Here is a 6,943-nt window from a genome sequence, read left to right as displayed (position 1 = left end):
CGGAAGATTCAACATCAGCTTTACCCCATGCGTTGTTTAGCATGGAGTTCAGAAGATCTTGTTCGATCTCCCACTTCTCTGCCTACGTAAGTTTGTTAAAGAACTTGTGGGAGTACGCCTTGGGCGTGGCATGAAGATCAGAAGGATCACCAAAATTTGCCGGAAAATCAACGGCATCCTTAGCCGAAGCTTCAGCCTTATCCGCAGAGGTGACTTCCGCTTCCTCTGGACCTTTGTCTTGAGCCTCTTCCGGAGGAGCTCGCTTTGTGGCAGAGTGATGGCGTGCAGTTGACGTGGTAGTTAGAAATCTCTGTGGTGTAATTTTCCTTCACGTCCCCGGCAACGGCGCCATAAATTTAGCTTGATGACGCGTAAAGCACACGCCCGTTGGGAACCCCAAGTGGAAGGTGTGATGCTTACAGCAGCAAGTTTCCCTCAGTAAGAAACCAAGTTTATCGAACCAGTAGGAGTCAAGGAACACGTGAAGGTTGTTGGTGATGGAGTGTAGTGCGGCGCAACACCAGGGATTCCGGTGCCAACATGGAACCTGCACAACACAATCCAAATACTTTGCCCCAACTTAACAGTGAGGTTGTCAATCTCACCGGCTTGTTGTAAACAAAGGATTAAATGTATGGTGTGGAAAATGATATTTGTTTGCAAAGAACAGTAGAGAACAATGTTTGCAGTAGATTGTATTCAGATGTAAAAGAATGGACGGGGGTCCACAGTTCACTAGTGGTGTCTCTCCAATAAGAAATAGCATGTTGGGTGAACAAATTACAGTTGGGCAATTGACAAATAAAGAGGGCATAACAATGCACATACATATCATGATGAGTAGAGTGAGATTTAATCGGGCATTACGACAAAGTACATAGACCGCTATCCAGCATGCATCTATTCCTAAAAAGTCCACCTTCGGGTTAGCATCCGCACCCCTTCCAGTATTAAGTTGCAAACAACAGACAATTGCATTAAGTATGGTGCGTAATGTAATCAACACAAATATCCTTAGACAAAAAATTGATGTTTTATCCCTAGTGGCGACAACACATCCACAACCTTAGAACTTTCTGTCACTGTCCCAGATTTAATTGAGGCATGAACCCACTATCGAGCATAAATACTCCCTCTTGGAGTTACAAGTATCAACTTGGCCAGAGCCTCTACTAGCAACGGAGAGCATGCAAGATCATAAACAACACATATATGATAGATTGATAATCAACTTGACATAGTATTCCATATTCATCGGATCCCAACAAACACAACATGTAGCATTACAAATAGATGATCTTGATCATGATAGGCAGCTCACAAGATCTAACATGATAGCACAATGAGGAGAAGACAACCATCTAGCTACTGCTATGGACCCATAGTCCAGGGGTGAACTACTCACACATCAATCCGGAGGCGATCATGGTGATGTAGAGTCCTCCGGGAGATGATTTCCCTCTCCGGCAGGGTGCCGGAGGCGATCTCCTGAATCCCCCAAGATGGGATTGGCGGCGGCGTCTCTGGAAGTTTTTCCGTATCGTGGCTCTCGGTACTGGGGTTTTCGCGACGATATGCGGAAGGGCAGAGTCGGAGGTGGCGCAGGGGCCCCACACCATAGGCCGGCGCGGGCCCCATGCTGGCCGCGCCGCCCTATGGGTACGGGCCCTCGTGGCCCCACTTCGTATCCCCTTCGGTCTTCTGGAAGCTTCGTGGAAAAATAAGACCCTGGGCGTTGATTTCGTCCAATTCCGAGAATATTTCCTTTGTAGGATTTCTGAAACCAAAAATAGCAGAAAACAGCAACTGGGTCTTCGGCATCTCGTCAATAGGTTAGTGCCGGAAAATGCGTATAAATGACATAAAGTGTGTATAAAACATATGAGTATCATCATAAAAGTAGCATGGAACATAAGAAATTATAGATACGTTTGAGACGTATCAAGCATCCCCAAGCTTAGTTCATACTCGCCCTCGAGTAGGTAAACGATAACAAAGATAATTTCTGAAGTGACATGCTATCATAATCTTGATCAATACTATTGTAAAGCATATGAGATGAATGAAGTGATTCGAAGCAATGGTAAAGACAATGAATAAACAACTGAATCATATAACAAAGACTTTTCATGAATAGTACTTTCAAGACAAGCATCAATAAGTCTTGCATAGGATTTAACTCATAAAGCAATAGATTCTTAGTAGAAAGTTTTTAAGCAACACAAAGGAAGATATAAGTTTCAGCAATTGCTTTCAACTTCAACATGTTTATCTCATGGATAATTGTCAACACAAAGTAATATGATGAATGCAAATAAGCAAGTATGTAGGAATCAATGCACACAGTTAACACAAGTGTTTGCTTCTAAGACAGAAAGAAATAGGTAAACTGACTCAACAAAAAGTAAAAGATAGGCCCTTCGCAGAGGGAAGCATGGATTGCTATATTTGTGCTAGAGCTTTTATTTTCAAAACATAGAAACAATTTTGTCAACGGTAGTAATAATTCATATGTGTTATGTATAAGATATCCTATAAGTTGCAAGCCTCATGCATAGATTACCAATAGTGCCTGCACCTTGTCCTAATTAGCTTGGACTTACATGAATTATCATCGCATAGCATATGTTTCAACCAAGTGTCACAAAGGGGTACCTCTATGCCGCATGTACAAAGGTCTAAGGAGAAAGTTCGCATTGGATTTCTCGCTTTTGATTATTCTCAACTTAGACATCCATACCGGGACAACATAGACAACAGATAATGGACTCCTCTTTAATGCATAAGCATTCAACAACAGATAATATTCTCATAAGAGATTGAGGATTAATGTCCAAACTGAAACTTCCACCATGGATCATGGCTTTAGTTAGCGGCCCAATGTTCTTCTCTAACAATATGGATACTCAAACCATTTGATCATGATAAATCTCCCTTACTTCAGACAAGACGAACATGCATAGCAACTCACATGATATTCAACAAAGGTGAAATAGTTGATGGCGTCCCCAGAAACATGGTTACCGCTCAACAAGCAACTTATAAGAAATGAGATACATAAGCGACATATTCAATACCACAATAGTTTTTGAGGCTATTTTTCCCATGAGCTAGATATTGCAAAGACAAAGAATGGAATTTTAAAGGTAGCACTCAAGCAATTTACTTTGGAATGGCAGAGAAATACCATGTAGTAGGTAGGTATGGTGGACACAAATGGCATAGTTTTTGGCTCAAGGATTTTTGATGCACGAGAAGTAATCCCTCTCAATACAAGGCTTAGGCTAGCAAGGTTGTTTGAAGCAAGCACAAGTATGAACCAGTACAGCAAAACTTACATAAGAACATATTGCAAGCATTATAAGACTCTACACTGTCTTTCTTGTTGTTCAAACCCTCACCAGAAAATATCTAGACTTTAGAGAGACCAATCATGCAAACCAAATTTCAACAAGCTCTATGGTATTTCTTCATTAATAGGTGCAAAGTACATGATGCAAGAGCTTAAACATGATCTATTTGAGCACAACAATTGCCAAGTATCAAATTATTCAAGACATTATACCAATTTACCACATGCAGCATTTTCTGTTTCCAACCATATAACAATGAACGAAGCAGTTTCAACCTTCGCCATGAACATTAAAAGTAAAGCTAAGAACACATGTGTTCATTATGAAACAGCGGAGCGTGTGTCTCTCCCACACAAAGAATGTTAGGATCCGATTTTATTCAAACAAAAACAAAAATAAAAACATACGGACGCTCCAAGTAAAGCACATAAGATGTGACGGAATAAAAATATAGTTTCACTAGAGGTGACCTGATAAGTGGTCGATGAAGAAGGGGATGCCTTGGGCATCCCCAAGCTTAGATGCTTGAGTCTTCTTGAAATATGCAGGGCTGAACCACGGGGGCATCCCCATGCTTAGAGTTTTCACTCTTCTTGATCATATTGTATCATCCTCCTCTCTTGATCCTTGGAAACTTCCTCCACACCAAACTTCAAACAAACTCATTAGAGGGTTAGTGCATAATCAAAAATTCACATATTCAGAGGTGACATAATCATTCTTAACACTTCTGGACATTGCACAAAGCTACTGAAAGTTAATGGAACAAAGAAATCCATCAAACATAGCAAAACAGGCAATGCGAAATAAAAAGCAGAATCTGTCAAAACAGAACAGTACGTAAAGACGAATTTTTTAGAGGCACTGGACTTGCTCAGATGAAAATGCTCAAATTGAATGAAAGTTGCGTACATATCTGAGTATCACGCACGTAAATTGGAAGATTTTTCCGAGTTACCTACAGAAGGGGCGGCTCAATTTCGTGACAGTAAGAATTCTGTTTCTGCGCAGTAATCCAAATCTAGTATCATCTTTACTATCAAAGACTTTACTTGGCAAAACAATGCAATAAAATAAAGATAAGGAGAGGTTGCTACAGTAGTAACAACTTCCAAGACTCAAATAAAAAAACAAAAGTGCAGAAGTAAAATAATGGGTTGTCTCCCATAAGCGCTTTTCTTTAACGCCTTTCAGCTAGGCGCAGAAAGTGTGAATCAAGTATTATCGAGAGATGAAGCATCAACAGAGAGGTTCGGAGTTTTCTCAACTATGCATTGTATCTTATCTATGTAAGTTTCAGAGGCTCCTTTTTCCTTACTCTTAGTCTTGCTATTTTCATCAAACAAAATTTCAGGAACAATCCAATCATAGTTATGTATTCCTAGCAACTTACTAGGTATCGGTACTTTAATCTCCCCCCCCCCCATTATTGACATTATTAGTGTACTTTATTCTATCCATGTCCATCTTTTCAAGTGTTTTTGCAAAATCGGTGAAAAGACCAAGCCTTTTATGCTTAATAAAAACTTTTCTAGCTTCTTTAGCTATATCTTCAAATTCTCTAAGAAGGACATTTAAAACAAAATCTCTCTTTTCTCCCATCTCCATATCAGAGAGTGTAAGAAACATATGTTGCATTATGGGATTGAGATTAACAAATCTAGTTTCCAGCATGTGTACTAAACAGGCAGTAGCACTTTCATAAGTAGGAACAACTTTTATAAATGTCTATCTTCAAAATCTTCAACCATACTAACATGAGTGAAAAATTCTTCTATATTATCTCTTCCAATGATAGACCCTTGTCCTACCGGTATATCTTTCAGAGTAAACTTAGAGGAAAGCATGATGAAATAAGTAAAGTAAATGCAAGTAACTAATTGTTTTTGTATTTTGATATAAGAAAGCAAATAAAGCAGTAAATAAAATAAAGTAAAGCAAGACAAAAACAAAGTAAAGAGATTGGAAGTGGAAGACTCCCCTTGCAGCGTGTCTTGATCTCCCCGGCAACGGCGCCAGAAATTTATTTGCAGGCGTGCAGTTGACGTGGGAGTTAGAAATCTCTGTGCTGTAATTTTCCTTCACGTCCCCGGCAACGGCGCCATAAATTTAGCTTGATGACGCGTAAAGCACACGCCCGTTGGGAACCCCAAGTGGAAGATGTGATGCGTACAGCAGCAAGTTTCCCTCAGTAAGAAACCAAGGTTATCGAACCAGTAGGAGTCAAGGAACACGTGAAGGTTGTTGGTGATGGAGTGTAGTGCGGCGCAACACCAGGGATTCCGGCGCCAATGTGGAACCTGCGCAACACAATCCAAATACTTTGCCCCAACTTAACAGTGAGGTTGTCAATCTCACCGGCGTGTTGTAAACAAAGGATTAAATGTATGGTATGGAAAATGATGTTTGTTTGCAAAAAACAGTAGAGAACAATGTTTGCAGTAGATTGTATTCAGATGTAAAAGAATGGACCGGGGTCCACAGTTCACTAGTGGTGTCTCTCCAATAAGAAATATCATGTTGGGTGAACAAATTACAGTTGGGCAATTGACAAATAAAGAGGGCATAACAATGCACATACATATCATGATGAGTAGAGTGAGATTTAATCTGGCATTACGACAAAGTACATAGACCGCTATCCACCATGCATCTATGCCTAAAAAGTCCACCTTTGGGTTAGCATCCGCACCCCTTCCAGTATTAAGTTGCAAACAACAGACAATTGCATTAAGTATGGTGCGTAATGTAATCAACACAAATATCCTTAGACAAAGCATTGATGTTTTATCCCTAGTGGCCACAGCACATCCACAACCTTAGAACTTTCTGTCACTGTCCCAGATTTAATGGAGGCATGAACCCACTATCGAGCATAAATACTCCCTCTTGGAGTTACAAGTATCAACTTGGCCAGAGCCTCTACTAGCAACGGAGAGCATGCAAGATCATAAACAACACATATATGATAGATTGATAATCAACTTGACATAGTATTCCATATTCATCGGATCCCAATAAACACAACATGTAGCATTACAAATAGATGATCTTGATCATGATAGGCAGCTGATACGTCTCCAACGTATCGATAATTTCTTATGTTCCATGCCACATTATTGATGTTATCTACATGTTTTATGCACACTTTATGTCATATTCGTGCATTTTCTGGAACTAACCTATTAACAAGATGCCGAAGTGCCAGTTCCTGTTTTCTGCTGTTTTTGGTTTCAGAAATCCTAGTAACGAAATATTCTCGGAATCGGACGAAATCAACGCCCAGGTTCCTATTTTTCCCGGAACCATCCAGAACACCCGAGAGCCGCCAGAGGGGAGCCCTGGGGGCCCCACACCACACCCTGGCGCGGCCAGAGGGGGGGGCCGCGCCGCCCTATGGTGTGGGCCCCCCAGAAGCCCTCCTGCGCCGCTTCTTCGCCTATATAAAGCCCCTGGATCGAAAACCCTGATGCGTTCGACGAAAACCACAGAAACCTTCCAGAGCCGCCGCCATCGCGAGGCCAAGATCTGGGGGACAGGAGTCTCTGTTTCGGCACGCTGCCGGAACGGGGAAGTGCCCCCGGAAGGCT

This window comes from Lolium perenne, chromosome 4 (assembly GCF_019359855.2).
Source record: "Lolium perenne isolate Kyuss_39 chromosome 4, Kyuss_2.0, whole genome shotgun sequence".
Taxonomy (NCBI): Eukaryota; Viridiplantae; Streptophyta; class Magnoliopsida; order Poales; family Poaceae; genus Lolium; species Lolium perenne.
This window is presented reverse-complemented; position numbering follows the sequence as displayed.